The following is an 18,105-nucleotide window of genomic DNA, read 5'->3' on the forward strand; positions in this document are numbered from 1 at the left end:
TAAAAGACCCTGAATAGCCACAGCAATTTTGAAAAAGAAGAACTAAGTGGGAGGGATCACAATACCAGATATCAACTTAAACTACAAAGCCATCGTAATCAAAACAGCCTGGTACTAGCACAAGAACAGACATATAGATTAATGGAACAGAACAGAGGACCCAGATATTGACCCAAGACAGTATGCACAATTAATATTCGACAAAGGAGGCAAGAGCATACAATGGAGAAAAGACAGTTTCTTCAATAAATGGTGCTGGGAAAATTGGACAGCTACATGCAAAGACCACCAGCTTACATCATACACAAGTATAAACCCAAAATGGATAAAAGACTTAAATGTAACCCATGAAACCATAAAAATCCCAGAAGAAAATATAGGCAGAATAATCTCAGACATCATACATAGTGGAATTTTCACTGATACATGCCTAGGGCAAGAGAAACAAAGGAAAAAAGTTATAAATGGGACTGCATCAAACTAGAACATTTCTGCATGGCGAAAGGAACCAGCATCAAAATGAAAAGGGTCCCCACTCTCTAGGAGAACTTATTTGCCAATGATACATTAGATAAGGGGTTAATATCCAAAATATATAGAGTACTCATACAACTCAACAAAAGGAAGACAAACAATCCAATTAAAAAATGGGCAGAGAACCTGAATAGACACCTCTCCAAACAGGACATACAAGTGGCCTGGAGACATGTGAAAAAATGCTCAACATCTCTAATCATCAGAGAGATGCAAATTAAAATGACTATAAGATATCACCTCACACCTGTCAGAATGGCCGCCATCAACAAATCATCAAACAAGTGCTGGCGAGGGTGTGGAGAAAAGGGGACTCTAGTGCACTGCTGGTGGGAATGCAGACTGGTGCAGCCACCATGAAAAACTATATGGTGTTTCCTCAAAAAATTGAAAATGGAACTGCCATTTAATCCAGTGCTCCCACTCCTAGGAACATATCCTAAGAAGCCTGAAATGCCAATCAGAAAAAAATATATGTACCCCTATGTTCATAGCAGCACTATTTACAATTGCTAAGATCTGGAAACAGCCCGAGTGTCCATCAATAGATGAGTGGATAAAAAAAGCTGTGGTACATATACATAATGGAATACTATGCAGCTGTAAGAAAGATCTCTTACCCTTTGAGATGACATGGAGGGACCTGGAGAGTATTATGCTAAGGGAAATAAGCCAGTCAGAGAACGACAAGTACCACACGATCTCACTTAATAACAGAACATCATGAATAAAATAAGCTGTCAACCACAATAGATCCAGAGTCATGGAAGTAGGGAACAGATTAACAAACCTCAGAGGGATGGGGGATGAGAGAGGTGGGAAGAGATAAACCAAAGAACTTATATGCACATATGCACATCCAGTGAACACAGACACTAGGTTGGAGAAAGCAGGAGTGGGTGGGAAAGGGAAAGAGGGGATCCATGGGGGGAAGTGGGGGACATCTGTATTACTTTCAATAAAAAAATCAAAATAAAAAATAAAAAGCCCGCCCGGTGTGGCTCAGTGGCTGAGCATCGACCCATGCACCAAGAGGGCACTGGTTCGATTCCGATTCCCAGTCAGGGCACATGCCCAGGTTGTGGGCCTGATCCCCAGTGGGAGGCATGCAGGAGGCGGTCAGTCGATGTTCTCTCTCATCCATGTTTCTTTCTCTCTCTCTCTCTCTCTCTCTCTCTCTCTCTCTCTCTCTCCCCTCTCCCTCTCCCTCTCTCCCCCCCCCTCCTTCTCAGTCTCTAAAATCAATAAAGAAAAAAAAAATTAATAAAAAGAAAAAAAGATCACAAAGATTTACACCTAAAAAAACAACAACCAGAACTTCATGGTAAGCAATAGACTACCTGTTGCTTCTCCTGGAAGGTGGAACCAGTCCTCTCCTTTGCCACTGAGCTCACTTAAGTGTGTGGACAAACATTGCTGGGGTGACATTAGCGAGGTGCTGAGTGGGGAGCTGTGGAGTGGGTGTGAGACTGGGTGCTGGTGGTGTGGGAAGGGATGCTGCCTCCAGGCGCCGGGGACCCATGGTGGAGGAAGGCAGGAGGGGTGCTTCGCAGAGCCTGCCCTTTATTCTGCCCTTGACTGCATTTGTTGTTTTTCATTTTGATTTGGGGTATGTGTGGTGTCCTGCCCTCCTCCTATTACTGCAGTTCATCAACAGTTGACTGAGAGAGGAAGAGAAATGCTAGTCCCTGGTGTTACTGATGTGCTGTTGGATATTCTAGTTTGTGTCATGAGGGCAAGGGGAAGGGCACTGTCCTAGCTCCACTGTCTCTCCCGAGGATATGTTTTGTTTTTAATTGATTTTTGGAAAGAAACGAAGGAGGGGGGGGGAGAGAGAGAAAAGGAGGGAGGGGGAGAGAGAGAGAGAAGGAGGGAGGGGGAGAGAGAGAAGGAGGGAGGGGGAGAGAGAGAGAAGGAGGGAGGGGGAGAGAGAGAGAGGAGGGAGGGGGAGAGAGAGAGAGAAGGAGGGAGGGGGAGAGAGAGAGAGGAGGGAGGGGGAGAGAGAGAAGGAGGGAGGGGGAGAGAGAGAGAGAAGGAGGGACGGAGAGAGAGAGAGAAGGAGGGAGGGGGAGAGAGAGAGAGGAGGGAGGGGGAGAGAGAGAGAGAGATTAATCGGTTATTTCCTGTATGCACCTGGCTTGGGGATCCAACCCACAACCTAGGTGTGTGTTGTGCCCAGGAATCAAACCCACAACCTTTTGGTGTGTAGGACCCGGCCAGGGCCACTGTCCAGTCCTTTCAGTGCGAGGTTGCCTCTCCATCATTCTCTCTCACCCCATCTTTCCTGCAGCCCTGTTGGCCCCTCCCCAGCTAGGAATCTGTCCAACACTTGGATTAAAGTGTGGCCTTTGGCCGACTAAGTCAGTCAGTACTGTTGCGCCTAAAACAGAATTTTTATAAAGTGATTGCCTGTTGATATTATCTTAGGAAGCAAAGGAGACAATTTAAAGAAAGTCGGTAATGACTGCTCCTTTGAACTTGCAATAGACACAGTCAGGGGGCCTAGTAAGTGGTGGGATAGTGGCCCCCAGTGCATGCAATATGGGGGTGCCCTTAAGGTTGCCAGATTTATTCAATAAAACGCAGGAGGACCCATTAAATGTGAATTTCAGATAAACAAGAATTTTTGAGCTAAGTGTGTCTCAAATATTACACACCTATACAAAAAAAAGTATTTCTTGTTTATCTTCAATTCAAATTTATCTTGATGTCCTGTCCTTTATCTGGCAATAATAAAACCTACTAAAAGTTGGTTCATAACTTTATTACCATTATGAGCTGGCAATTCTAAACAACCTCAGTAATAAAATCCTCCTCCCTGCAAAGGTGGACAGTGGACAGAGGTGCAGTAAATACGTTCACAGGGACAGTGCATGTCCATTTCCACCATCACTAGTGACAAGTTACTAGTTAATGAACGATTACTACATTGGCTTACATCATTTCTATTTGTTAAAACTACTTCCAAACAAACACCACCTGCTGAAGTTGGGATTCCAAACCGCTTTATCTGATTTCAGAGCTCATACTCGTTCCACGATATCATGCTTGATTCTTTTACTATTTGTAGGCCACTCCTCGGGCACTGACAATATGATAATACGATGTAGAGCAGTGGTTCTCAACCTTCCTAGTGCCGCGACCCTTTAATACAGTTCCTCATGTCATGGTGACCCCCAACCATAAAGTTATTTTTGTTGCTACTTCATAGCTGTAATTTTGCTACTGTTATGTCTTAGGCAACCCCTGTGAAAGGGTTGTTCGGCCCCCAAAGGGGTCACGACCCACAGGTTGAGAACCGCTGACGTAGAGTGATAAAGCGTGGAGAATAAGCTCCCGTGAGTTCTCTAGTTCATCTTCTAAAGGAACGACAGGTAGTCATTGGATTGAGATTCAGTTTCTTTCTCTCGCCCCTGACCACTCAACCTCTCTAGCTGTTGTCATCTCTATTGTCCCGCATGGCCTGCCTGTCAGTCTCTTTTGGATTCTCCAACATACTCCTTCTCTTCAGCTCTCTCTCCAGCAATCACCTAGCCTCTGTTTTTGTCCCTTTTCGTGACCCAGAAGATGAGCAAACGAGTCTGATGTGGTTAGACATACGCAGAGTACCGCGGGGCACTCCAAGGCAACCCGCAGGGTTTTGCTGCCTTTGTTCTCTCTTCCGTTTTGGAAAGGACATGTAATGGGCTTCTGGCATAGAAGGGAAGGTATGGGAACCTCCCAGGACTTGTGAATTCACACAGTGGAGCAGACTGTTGCTTCGACGCGTGGGGCCAGCCCTGGCACGTGGGATGCATGACAGCTACCGCCTTGCGTGGTCAGCTGGCTCTCTCCCTGTGAGAGCGTACATTCTCCGAGAGATAGAACGGAGACAAACCAGATCTCATCATGAGAGTGAATGTTCCCCTTAACTACTCTAAGCACTGTCCAAAAGCAGTATGGCTCTAGGAAGGGGGAGGAAGACTTTGGAACACTTGCGGAGGACTTCTCAGAAAAGATGGCCCACTGAGCACTCATTGGATCGAACCCTCATGTGGGATTTCAGTTCCTCTTGAAAATTGGTAAAACAAAAGTAGAGAGTTCTTTAAGAGCATGAACTCAAGAACACAGAGTGAGAAGAAAACCATAACCACAATATTTCTGAGGCTCAGAAAGTAGACGAACAGTAATAACCAATTAGCCCACCAGGAAAGCTGAGTTGCACTCTGGGGGTGGAGAAAGGGGAGAAGCAACCCAAATTGTACCACAAGGTCCGTGCACACCACAGACTCACACATAAATTCAGACATATGCCCACATAAGCATTCATATATGTTCATACGCAAATAAATCAATGAAATCAAGAAAATTTCCCAAAATGATGGACCCAAGTCCCTAATTTTAAAAGGCCCAGAGAGATTCCAACACAATGAAAGAAAACAGGTCCGTAGCATTGTCAGAGCATCCCAGAATGCTCAGCACCTAAAGCAAAGCACCTACACTTCCTGAAGGGGAAAGAGAGAGGGAGTGGGGTGAGATGTGGAAACAAATTACACACGGAGAGTCAGGAAGCAGAATCGCTTCAGACGTCTCAGCAGCAACACTGGAAACTAGAAATGGATCCAAATTCTGAATTATTATCCAAATTATTTCTATTCCAGAATCTTACTCCACCAAATTATTGATCAAATATGAGGGCAGAGTAGCAGCGTTTTCAGACATGTCAGTTCTCGGAAGAACTGATGTCCCATGTAGCCGTCCTCGAGATGCTACCAGACAATGTGCTTCACCACAAAACAGGCAGAGAGAGGTGACAGGAAATGAAAGGTCCGGTGGAGAAGGGAGGTGGAGGTGGCCCTGTAGACGGGGAGCCCAGGGTGACAGCCAGGCGCAAAGAGCAAACATTCCAGAGTAGATTAGGTCAAAAGAATCATGGAGAAGATTCTTGAGAAATATGCAATCTGATGTATCTGAATGTTTTGACAGGATTTACTCAGTTGGTAATACGTTTGGAGACCAGTGATAAGCACCTAGAAAATGGAGCAAATGATAAGAAAACTTATTCTGAGGGTGAGGTGGTTTGGGTGGCAGTGTTTTTTTAAACGGTGCATTAATCAGAATTTACGTATATCAGCTGGGACTGGGAGTTGTTTTGCAAAGTCATAAAAACGTCAACACTGAGTACTGGTCTAAAAGCCATGGTACTGCTGTACTGGGAGGGCGCATGTGTGGTGGGAGTGCATAGAGTTAATTAATTTTTTTAACTATGTTCATGTACACCTTTAATAAATATACAAAACAAAGCCCCACAGCATTTGTGATACTTGAGTTAAATTTCAACCGTGGAGGCTAGTGTGTGGATAGGAACACCGGCCTGGGATATAAGGGATACAGTTTAAAATTGTAGTTCTGCCGGTTACTGACCACATGATAAGTCATGCAGCTCTGACAAATAACCCAGCCTTGGGGAGCTTGCCCAACTCGGAGGGCCGTTGGAAGGGTCAGATGAACAGAGGGATGACGGAGTACTCTCAAAGGTGAGGGAGGAATTACTTAATCTCGTTCAGAGCCATGCAGTTGGTTCAATGTGTGCATATCAGTGTGTCCGAGGAGGGAGCAGGGAAATTGATCTGTTAGGACACGGCGGCTAGCTTATCACCTTTGAGGAAGCTCCAGAAGACATGCCTTGAACGGTTATTGACCGTGCCTAATCCATTGGCCCTCTCCCCCTCCACAGCCTGTTTGTCCACTGTAGTCGTCTGCTGAGGCTGAACTCTGGTGCGAATGGGCACGTTAGCCAGAGTCCCGACCGCGTTGCCATGGCATTAAAAATATTTAGTTTTGCAAGCAAAGTTTTAGACATAATCAAAGAAGAACTTTGATATGATTTATCTTTGTAAAATGATTTCAACCAAACAGACATAAGGAACCAGGGTAAGAATTTCAGAGAGGCAGTGGGTGTAAAATGTTGATTAGCATGGTGACTTTTGATGCGAAGCATTCAATTAAGTGCAGCATGATGTGTAAAGGTCACACTTTTCCCAAATGCAGTGCCTTCAAAGACAAGCTGTACAGAAAGGAGAGGGGATACGGAAACTGAAACCCGATTCACCCGTTTAATTAATGGAAGAAATTTGTGTTTTTCTTTGAAGCCGTGATTGTGACATCCGTAGGTGGGAAGCGTGAGTTATGCTGTCCTGGTTTCCTCCTCTCCATTTTCACTTTATTTCTACCCTTATTTATAAAGCAGCACAGTAAATAGAATTTTTTTTTTCCTTTTTACAAGAAACATGAAATATTGAAATAAAGCCATTATCTTGGAAAAGTCTGAGTCACATGCCCTGAACTCAACTCCGTGCCTCGTAGGCTACGTAACCGTTTGTCACCCTCCACAAATCAGTGTCCTTGTGTGACAGGAAGGTGTCTCTGCTCCCCTCACTGATTATTTGAGAGGGGGACTGCATGAAGGAGACCCCTTTGCAGAATGTAAGCAAAAGGAAAATACTTATTCCTCACTCCCTCTGTGCCCTTATATCCGGCATCCAGTCCGTGAGCAAATCCTGCTGACTCCTCCTTCAGAACATACCCGAGTCAGTTCATCGCTCTGCACCTCCACGCCAGGGCCATGGCACCGGGCTCCTACAGGTACCCCTTCTCCAGTCCTGCCCTCCCTTTCGTCGAGGCTTCATACACCAGACAGGTCGGGCCACTTTGTGGTTTCATATTCATTGCTCTGGGAATAAAAACCAACTTCAAGCCCTGGCCGGTTTGGCTCAGCGGTTAGAGCATCGGCCTGCGGACCAGAGAGACCCAGGTTCAGTTCCCACTAAGGGCACGTACCTCAGTTGCAGTTTGTCCCCAGCCCCGGTTGGGGTCGTGTGGGTGGCAGCCAGTTGATGTGTCTTTCTCACGTCGATGTTTCTCTCTCTTCCACCTTCTCTCCCTCCTGAAGATAAATGTAAAAATGTCCTCAGGTGAGGATTGAAAAAAAAACAAAAAAACTTCAAAACCTGTAGCCGTGCGGGGACAGTTTGCCACCTCGACCATTCCTGTCTCATCTCATGGGACCCCACCCCCCCCTACCCACGGGACTCCGGCCTCACAGGCCTTCTCTGGGTTCCCACCCAGTGAGCTGGTTTCTGCCTTAGGACTTCTGTGGCTGCTATTCTCTCTGCCTAGAATGTCCTTCTTACAGATGCCCCCACGTTCTGGGCCTTCCCTGACCACCAACACTTCAGCAGCCACTTCGAATAGTCTCTCTTTTATAGCCCACGGTTTTGATATCGCTATTATTTTCTGTTGATTTATTTGTAAATTTCCTCTCTCTCCCCCTCTCCAAGGGATCGAATGACCTTTTGAGTGGTCATATTTTCTGTGTCGGTGAGTACCTGCCACATAGTTGCTGTTCAACCAGTATGTGTTGAGTGGGCGAATGAATGAGCGAGTGAAACAAGGTGGAAAAGACTCAGCTTACTTCAGGTCATTCCTGACCTTGCTGTTAGAGAGAAATTAGATTGTTTCCTTATGGGCAAAGTTGTCAAATGAGCATAAATAGGTAGAAGGTTTAGGAAGAGAGATTTTAAAGCTGCCCAAAGGGAGGCCTGGTGGCCTTGAGAGGTAGTGGGTGCTTCACCCACTTTTGCTTGAAGACTGGGTTATGGTAGAGGGACGGGACGAGTCACAGTAGAGAGGGTAGTTGCACCAGATGATTTTAAAAGTACACTGCCCTGGCCGGTTTGACTCAGTGATTAGAGCATTGGCTCATGGACCAAAGAGTCACCAGCTTAATTCCGGTCAAGGGCACGTACCTCGGTTGCAATTCAGTCCCTGGCCCTGGTCGGGGTCATGCAGGAGGCAACCAGTCAATGTGTTTCACACATCGATGTTTCTCTCTCTCTCCCTCCCTTCCTCCCTCTCTATTGAAGATAAATGGAAAAATATCCTTGGATGAGGATTAAAAAAAGAAAAGAAGTCCTCAGACAGTCTCATTGGGCTTCCTTCTTTCCCCATCTGCATCCTTTTCATCTGCTATTGAAATGTTTAAATAAATAAAATAAAAGTACATTCTAACTCAAAGCTTCTAAGGTGATTATCATTACTGTGCTACTTTAGTACATTCTCTAGTTCTCCCTATTCAGTAAGGCTAATTGGGTTCTTCCCTAGACTTAGTTAATTAGAACAGCTACAACTTCCTGGAATTCTGGCCATTTATAGGGTATAAAAGTGGACTGTAAAATTATATCAGGTTTAGTTCTCAGGTATTCTCTTTCTTAATGGCTCTCAAGGATCTGCTGTTGAACTAAAGACCATGCCTCAAAAACTCTAATACCATGTAGAAGTAATTTTCACAGCATAGAATTCTTATCCAATACGGTTGGTTAATGGAACAAAGTTGGCCCAAATCAGGAATCATAGAAAATGATACTAACGTTCCTTAACCTTTAACCTAAAATGTTAAATATAGGGCTGAGGCCTCTCCTGGAATGACAGGTCTGTGGAATGGAGTTCTGTGGTCTTCCCGATAGACTCCACCTCCACAGCAGATCAGCTGTGGTTTCCCTTTTGAATTAAAGTGGAGACATGGCTCTTGCAAATATCACCATAGAATCTATCTATATATTTGTAATGATTCTTAATCTTTCACATCTGTCTTGCCCACACCTATTTAAAATTTTTTGTTTATTGATTTGAGAGAGAGAGAAGAAGGGAGGGAGAGAGGGAGAGAGAAATGGGGAAGGGGAGAGGGAGAGAGAGAGAGAGAGAGAACATAGATTTGTTCCACCTATTTATGCATTATTGGTTGCTTCTTGTACGTGCCCTGACCATGGATCGAACCTGCAACCTGGGTGTGTTGGGATAATGCTCCAACCAACTACCCACCCAGCCAGGGTACCCATGATTTTTAAATGAGCTTTTTTATTTTTAGCTTGGAATAATTTTAGATTTACAGGCATTGCGAAGTTAGTATAGAAAGTTTCTTATATAGCCCCTCTGCAGTTCCCCATGAACGTCTTACATTGTTGTGATAGATTCATCAAAACAAAGAACTGGCACTGGTTCATTTCTGTTAACTAAACGTACTGGTGTTTGTTTGGATTTCACCAGTGTTTCCATTAATGCTCCGTTTTGGTTCCAGGATCCAACCCTGAGTGCTACACTGCGTTGGGTGGCCGTGTCTCCCCAGGCTTCACTGATCCCCACCCCCAGATTTAACAGCAACATTATAACTTCTTCCACTTGTGTTGTTTAGAAGCAACACTATCCTGGATAAGGATTCTACTCAACTGTGGGAAGAATTGCCCAGGGAAACCAGAGAGTAGCCTTCCAGCAGCAAACTTGCAGCATACTGTAAAAGGAATAGAAAATACAAATAGAAGGAATGAAAAATTACATTGATTTGGCAAGGCCATTGGCAAGAGTACCTTCTATATGTCCCATTCACAAAAAGAAAAAGGTATTAATGTAGTTATAATGGTGCTAACATACCTGTATCTAGAACTTCATCTTTTTGTTTTTAATTGTTGAAAGTATCACTGATGTCCCCCATTTTACCCCATTGACCCCCTCCTTCCCGCTCCCACCTCCCTCCGCTTTCCCCAACCTAGTGTCTGTGTCAGCTAGTTGTGAACATATGCATGTGAGTTGAACTTCATCCTTTGAAGTGGGTCAGGCAGGCATACGCAGGGGAGAAAACAGGCCTCCAGCATGGGAAACAACATGGCTGGAGTTACGTCGCCTGGCACGGAACTTGGCTCTTTGGATTGCCAAACCTATGTTACTATAAATTTGTGTCGGGTCAAGATATTTTCTTCACAGAAATAGATTTGTGGGTGGTTTTGTGAATATTAAAACATTTTCTTGCCCAAGAAAACTGTGTATCTTGGACCCTATGGAGGGTTCACAAGTCACAAATGGATTCTTTTTGTGTCCGACAACCGAATGAAGTTAGAGGGAAAACTGTTAAGCCCCCCAGCAAAGGGGATTGGCATTTTTTGCCAATATCTTTATTTCTCCAAGATTTCTTGGCTGCAGCATGGCTTTTAGATGGATAGAGGTCATGGATTTTTAACTCTAGTTTTTAGGTACCTATAGAAAGGTCATTGACCGACCTAGGATCCGCAGCCCTGGTTCAGGTGTCCTCTGTGCCATTGAAGAACCTGGCCTTCCCCCAGCCTTCCCCTCCCCTCCCAGGCCTTCTGTTTTCCCATGTAAAACGAAGGGGTCCCAGTGGGGACGCTTGGTGATTTTTAGCTTCCATTGCCGTGTTCCACTGCCGTGTTCCACTGCCGTGTTCCATTGCCGTGTTCCACTGCCGTGTTCCTTACCTTTTGCAAAGCACTTTCATGGGCGTCCCCATTGTTCCTCGCCCTTTCCTGTAGACGGTTAGAATAGGAGGCAGGTCAGCCCAAGGCCAGCGGGTCTGACATCCCTGAGTTCAGATTCTGACTCAGTCACTCGGTACCTATGTGACTTGACTCGCCTAAAAATCGGAACGGTAGCAGGACCCAGATCATAGGGTTCTCCTGAGGAGTAAAGCAGACTGAGGTCCAAGGCGCCCTTGGTCGTTAAAAGCCATTCGTCTTCAATCATACAGGTTGAGAACGTGGCATCATTTTCAAGTTGTTGATGACAGAGGTAAAGAGCAGTGTGAACCATTCCGTGCCGACGACCAATCGCTGCTCGACCAGTAACTTTCCAGGTGCCGTAATGCACAGAAGAAAGCCCAAGGAAAATCTGGAAGGGCTAATGTTCTACAGCTGCTAATCTGGCTGTGTTTTAAAACTGTTTTTCTGGACTATTTTGAGGGCCTTTAAATTAAAAACACCATCAATTCTCCATGTATCCAAAAAAGTCTCCAAAATGCCAGGAGGACCTTGTTTGACCTTTTCCGTCAGTTTATTTGTTCAGCAAATATTTATTCAAAGCACCGAGTTAGCTGCTAATTTTAAATAAACTCACTGAAATATTAAGTCATTTGTAAACCCATTTTAAGAGCAAGCGTTACCCTGATGTTCTAGGGGAGAAACGCGTTCCCACTTTCTCTTCTGATCTCTTTCGGTGCCGGAACAGCAGCCTAACTCTAAGAACAGTGAATAAATTTGCCGTCTGTCTGGGAGGTGGGCAGCTGAGCAGAGTTTTGTGTATTCTGCAGATTCACAAAATCATTTGCAAAGTCCTTTCTGATGGTGATAGTACGAAGAGAAGACACAATGTCCTTCTTGCTATCTCCTGTTCGAGGAACTATATCTTGGAATTAAAATACCTGGTTTGTTTGTTTGTTTTTTCAATCCAGGACATACCTCTCATTATCCCCCCACCAAAAATTGAGTGTTTTAAGCTGGGGCAGAGTTTCTGAATTATTTTCCGTCCTTAAAGCTGTTAGAAAGTGAATGTGAATCATACTCAGCGGCATGTTCAAGTCAGTGACATGGAGTGAAAATAAAAAGGCAGCTAATCTAATAGGAATTAATTAAACAACGGAATGAGCTGCCCAAGGTCCTATCACAAGTACCTGACTCATCTTGAAGACAGAGACGGGTGCCTGGGGCTCCCCAGACCAGCAGGAGATAGCTTTGATGGGCCTCCTTTGCCTTGAAACTTAATCACTTGGGCTCATTAGCATCCGAGCTAACGACCTTGGGGAGTTCAATAAGCATTTCAGAATCTGTTATGCCTAGCCTCTCCCAGAGGAGTTCTTCCCCTTCCTCTCAGAATCCCCATCCTTCCTAAAACATGTACACCCAGTCATGTGGCATGGAGCCATATAATAGCCTCCTGTTACACCCTCACCAACTCACCTTCTCTAACCTGCCAGGCCCTGGGATGCAGACTTCTGGGGCTGCTGGACCAGTAACTTTCCCTGTGCCATAACTCATCAGAGGCAGGACCAATGACAGCTTTACAGGAGAATGGGGCTTTAAATAGCCGAGGTCAGTGTCTGGAGGTTTCCCGTTAATGCCACTAACAGCATCCCGCCAGGGAGACGATCGGCCACTTTGTTACCCCGCTCCAAACGAGTTCTGATTTTCAGCTTGATTTTCCAACACATCGAAGAAATCCCGACTCCCAGCAAATTGACAATGCAGCCTCTTTATATGAAGCTTTGTTTATAGGCCACGGTTCTCCCGACAGATTTACAAGTGTCTGCGGAGTTTTAAAAGACGATTGCTTCACAGGCATTAAGTGAGACACGGAGAACTGTGTAAATATTTTAGCTGGAAGAGGGGATTTTTTAAAACGCCTGAGCCAAATATTGCATTAAATCCGAAGACGGTGGCAAACTGATTAGCAGTAGCTGCCAGCTCCATGCTGTGCCAGAGATTCCTGTCGCCAAGATGAGACACCAGAATTCATCCACCGGAGGAGGTCGTGTGTTTTAAAATAACTTTCCATCCTTTCCTTTTCCCTCTCCTCCCTATGCCTTTCCATCATTCCTCTTTTATTTCTTCGTGTTTTATTTAGACGTAAACACTTTCCAGAGTGGACCGTTACGGTCCATGGTGACTAACCAGGGGAGGCTGAGATGGGAACACGGGCCCAGGCAGAGGTCAGAGGCTCTGCGGAAGGCTTGCAGCTGTCCTCATGGAGCCACGTGGAAACAGGTTGCCTTTGGGTAACGGGCTCACGCTTCCTCCTCACTGGCCTGTGGAGCCAGCTGCTGCACCGCGGAAGGAAATAACCCTCAAGTCAGCGGCACTGCCTCTTCCGCACGGACGTCCTCGGGCCATAGAGAGGCCTGCCACCTTCAGGATCTGCGTGTACGAGAAAAGTCGCCACTTGATTTTAGTGAAAACTGCCAGGCAATAAGCATTTTGACTCCAGAGGAAGTCTTTTTCATTTAAGCATTCCTGGAACGAGAAAACCATTTTCCTGATCTGAGCAATGGATAGGATGTATTGCTTGACCTCTAATATAATTTCTGTGGGAATGAGGCATCTCAGCCAGCAGGGCTCCACTCTCTCCGCCTTTGCCGATTCCATCAGCAGCCTCTTAATTTTCACCCACTGATTTTTACTAAAAGTGCTTCTTAAAGGAGTACTCACCTGGTTGCCCCAAAGTGTCGGTTCTACCTGTTCTTCACAACATGGCTTGAATTGTAGTCACCTGTCCAGATCTTTATTTGATATTATTGATCCACAGATCTGAGCATCTTGGAAGTAGGTGTTTATAATTATATAAACATATACATATTTTTTAATATAACACCATCTCTTTTTTATTTATTTTTAAGATTTTTAAGTTGATTTTTAGAGATTTAGAAAGGGAGGAGGAGGAGAGAGAGAAACACCGATGTGAGAGGGAAACACCGATCGGCTGCCTCTTGCACACACCCGACCAGGGACCGAGCCCGCAACCTGGGCATGTGCCCTGACTGGGAATCAAACTGGCGACCTTTCAGTGCACAAGGACAATGCCCAACCAACTGAGTCACAATGGCCAGGGCATTGTATATGTATTTTTAAAAATCTGCACATTTGATGTGAATTTTAAATCTGACCAGAGACCCTCTCAACATTCAGTCGGCTCCACTGCTGTGGTCAGCGTACTTTACGTTCAAATTAAACGTGACTCTAAGGACCTTTCAAAAAAGCCGCTTTCGGGGACAGCCTCAAACCTAGTCTTACACTGTCATTAACCCCAGATTATCTTGTATCCACTTTGAATATCACCGGTTATCTTCTCCTTTGAACAAATTACCTCAGTGCGTGGGTGGGCACCTCCGCGTTTGCCGTTCTAGGGTGTGATGGCTTCGGTGCGAGGCCACAGGCCCTGTGTTGCAGTGACAGGCCCTGTCCCAGCGTGTACCTAGCCAGCCGCCTCCGCCAAGCAGTAGAGAAGAAGCAGTTTTCTTTTCTTTTTTTTATCCTCACCCGAGTACATTTTTTTTTTCTATTTTTTGTTCAGATAGAGTGGGAGGGAGAGAGAGGAAGACAGAGAGAGAGAGACATCGACGTGAAAGGGACACATCGAGTGGCTGCCACCCGCACGACCAACCAGGGCCAGGGACAAACTACAACCGAGGTATACACCCTTAGCGGGAACCGAACCCGGGTCTCTCTGGACCACAGGCCAATGCTCTAACCGCTGAGCAAAACTGGCCAGGGCCGCAGTTTTATTTTCAAAATCACTCTTCTTTGTTTTCCTCATTTTGGTACAATCCATGTTATACCAAAAGCAATTTGTATCCACGATGTGGCAAGAACTTTAAAAATGTTTTCCCTATTTTACCCATCGTCCCACTTCTGACATCTATCCCAAAGAAGTCATCTTAAACTCAGAATGCGTGTTTGTGGGCACTGATGTGACTTCCAGCCTGAATGAGTCACTGTTAGAAAAACGTGGAAAGGACCTGTCTGCTCACCTGCAGGGGCATTTCTAAGTGAACGAGGACACATCCACTGGATGAAACGTTATATGGCCATTAAACACAATGCTTGTGAATTTTGTGAAACAATATGAGAAAGTGTGTGTGATACGTTTAATAGAAAGAATGAGGTAGACAAATTTCTCTGTTAAATGAAAGTATATAAAAAATAACATATAAAGCTAATGCCTATAAAATTATGTTTGGGGGGAGTGCGGGGGTGATGCAGAGGCCAAGACGCTGAAAAAAACAGATACCAAAGTGGAAATGGTGACTGTTCTGGTCATGGTATCATGAATGACTTCTTTTCCTACTATTTTTTGTAAATACTTTTCACGTTTCTTTTTGTGTGTTACTTTTATAATACTTTTAAGAAATGAATCGCTGCCCTGGCTGGTTTGGCTCAGCTGTTAGAGCGTTGGCCCATGGAGCAATGAGCCGCGGGTTCAATTCCAGCCAAGGGCATGTACCTAAGTTGTGGTTTGTGCCCGGCCCTGCTCAGGGTCATGCGGGAGGTGGCCTTTCAATGTGTCCCTCTCACATCAACGTTTCTACCTCTCTCTCTCTTCCTCCCTCCCTCCCTCCCACTCTATCTGAAGATTAATAGAAAAATACTCTCCAGTGAGGATTTAAAAAAAATTAATTACTGTTCTCCTTCTAAAGATGAGTGGCCTTTCGCTTCAGATGCTCAAGAACTTACGTTTGGGGTTGCCTGCCTACAACTTCCTATTGCACAGTCTACCTAGAGATCGGAATCTTCATGAATGTTTCCAACACAATTTGTATATACATACATATACATTTCTAAGGAGGTTTTCTGGAATTAGCATTTTTGTTCAAGGGAAGGCTTCTAATGGTGGCAGTTTTCATGGGAACCATTGAAGGGATATTTTCAAATAAATGATGGATGGCTTAACACCCTGTAAATCAAATCATGTCCAATCCCTCTATATTTAGGCCCAGTCACACGTAGGTGATTAATGAATATTTTTCATGCTAATGTTTCGCAGACCAAGGCTGTGTCTATAACCACAGAACCATCACAGTGGAAATTCTGATTCAGCTGTGTTGCGTGATAGGCGGCGTCTTTGAATAGTGCTTTGGATGATTCCGTGCAAAGGCTGTAGTCGGTGGCCCGGCTTTGCAAGTCTTTCCAGAAGTCCTACAGCATGTTGGCATGTCCTCACTTGGCCCTGTCACTTCTGCTTAAATTTTTTCATGGAGGATGCTCATGATCATGGGACATTAAGGTGCATTTCATCCTGGGCAGCCTCCCTCTGCGGAGTGAATCAGCATCATGGGATTCCCCCGGGCTCAAGCTCCCTGGTGGGTTTATTTTTACACAACATTCCTTGGGGAAAGGGGCACCCACTCTTGATTGGAGTAACCCCAGAAGACATCTTCTTGGGTAGAAGGAGGTTCCTCATTTGCTCTTCTTTCTCTGGCTTAACTTTTTAAACAAGGGGCTTAAGAATCTGTTTCCACCTACCTTACCCCTCTCCAATTTGGTTTCCCACCTCTGCCCCTCACTCCCTGAGATGGCTTTTGAGACGATCAGTGGCATCCATGCCGCTAGAATCGGGTCACTTCTGTGTCTTCCACCTGACCCTTCAACAGTACTGAACGCAGCTGACTGCTTTCTTCCTTGCAATTCTGGCTCCCTCGCAGATCGCGTGACTCCACACTTCTGTTCTGTTCTTGTGCTCACTCTCCATCCTTTCTGGCCTCTCCTCTGCGGTTTGCACGCCACAGGGTTCGTCCTGCACCCCTTCTTTTGTTTGGCTACCAATTTATCTATTTCCATGGCTTTAAATACCAATGCTATGCCTGTGACTTCCTGATGTGTATTTCTCTCCCAGTCTTGCAGCCTGAAATGCAGATTTTTATATATAATGAATGTCTAGTTGGCATCTCAAACTCAACCCTTGATGTCCTAAGGAACCCTTGATTTTTACCCTCAAACTTACTCATGGCTCCCTTCTTTACTCTGGTCAAGTCTTTACAAATGTCTTCACCGTGACACTTTTCCTGACCACGTTGTATAGACGTATACAAGCTCCTACTTCTGTGGCCTTTCTGACCGCTCTTCCCTAAGCAGGGTAGTTCCAGTTCCTTTGGGTCCAGTTCCTTGAATCTTGTTCCTTTAAATCAAAATCTAGACACAGGATACTGTGGACCTGGGAGAGAGAGAAGGTCCGTGTCCTGAGGTCCAGTCATACTGTTACCATTGAACGTATCCCAAAGATCCGTGCGTTCCCATAGTGCTTTACTTTTACTCATTATGGTTCCTCTTTCTGAAACTACTCCCCACTTTCTTTATTCCCCTTGGCTATCTGGCTAACTCCCCCTTGACCTTTCCAATTCCACTCAGGTTACCTTTTCTAGAGAACCTTACCTGGCCACTACTCAACTCCAATCAGCATCGGAAGCCACTACCCAGTATCCCGTGACCCCATGCTATATTACAATTTGTTGATTTCCTTGTCTCTGTTATTGGCTTCTTATGAACATTTTTAGAGAAGAGATGACCAACAGGTCTGGTTAAATCCCCCCTCCCAACATAGTTGAGATACTTAATAAACACTTTAAATGTATGAGTATTTGTATAACCCATGTATATGCATAGTAGGGTTAGAAACCAACCTGTCTCCTGTGATCTAAGAACAATTTATGCCGAAAGCCTATCTCTGTAGGGAAATAGAGCTACCCATTAGATTCGAAGGGAAGGGGGTTGGAGGGGTGCATGGGAGGAGGCACCTCTGCCTCCTTGGGAGGTGTCTTTGTCCTCCCCTCGCTCCAAGCTCGGTGTAAAATGCAGCTCCCCATCTAGTGTTCGCGCTCACGTTCACTCACAGCAGCACTGAGGTCAGGAGACTTTGCTAAAGCTGTGGGGATGCCCCAGGGGCCACCCTCCAGCCCCGTGCTTCTCTCTCGCTCCCCTTATCTCTCTGTGCCCATCTCTTCTCCTGAAAGAGATCAAAATTCTTCTTCCTCTGTTATGAAAGACAACGTGCCATTCTCCTGGAGCCGGAATGTCAGATCACACCCACCCAGGTCCTCATTTTGGGGTGGTGGGATGTTTGCTTGCAAGAACTGATCAGATTTTTATTTCTAATAACGACCATTCCCTTTCTAAGAATTCTGAATCTGGGGGCATAGTCACAAATAAAATGATTTCACGTATGTTAGCAGAATATAAATGAGCAGGGTAGGTGAATGGGAAGCGT

General features: G+C 45.2%; 1 protein-coding gene across 3 annotated transcripts in view; it reads left to right on the forward strand.

Moving 5' to 3' along the window:
• Positions 1-18,105, forward strand: part of FMN1 (formin 1) — a 370,459-nt gene that overhangs the window by 257,202 nt on the left and 95,152 nt on the right. The gene's annotated exons all lie outside the window — the stretch shown is intronic.

Source organism: Molossus molossus, unplaced genomic scaffold (genome assembly GCF_014108415.1).
Source record: "Molossus molossus isolate mMolMol1 unplaced genomic scaffold, mMolMol1.p scaffold_m16_p_1, whole genome shotgun sequence".
In the NCBI taxonomy this organism is placed as follows: Eukaryota; Metazoa; Chordata; class Mammalia; order Chiroptera; family Molossidae; genus Molossus; species Molossus molossus.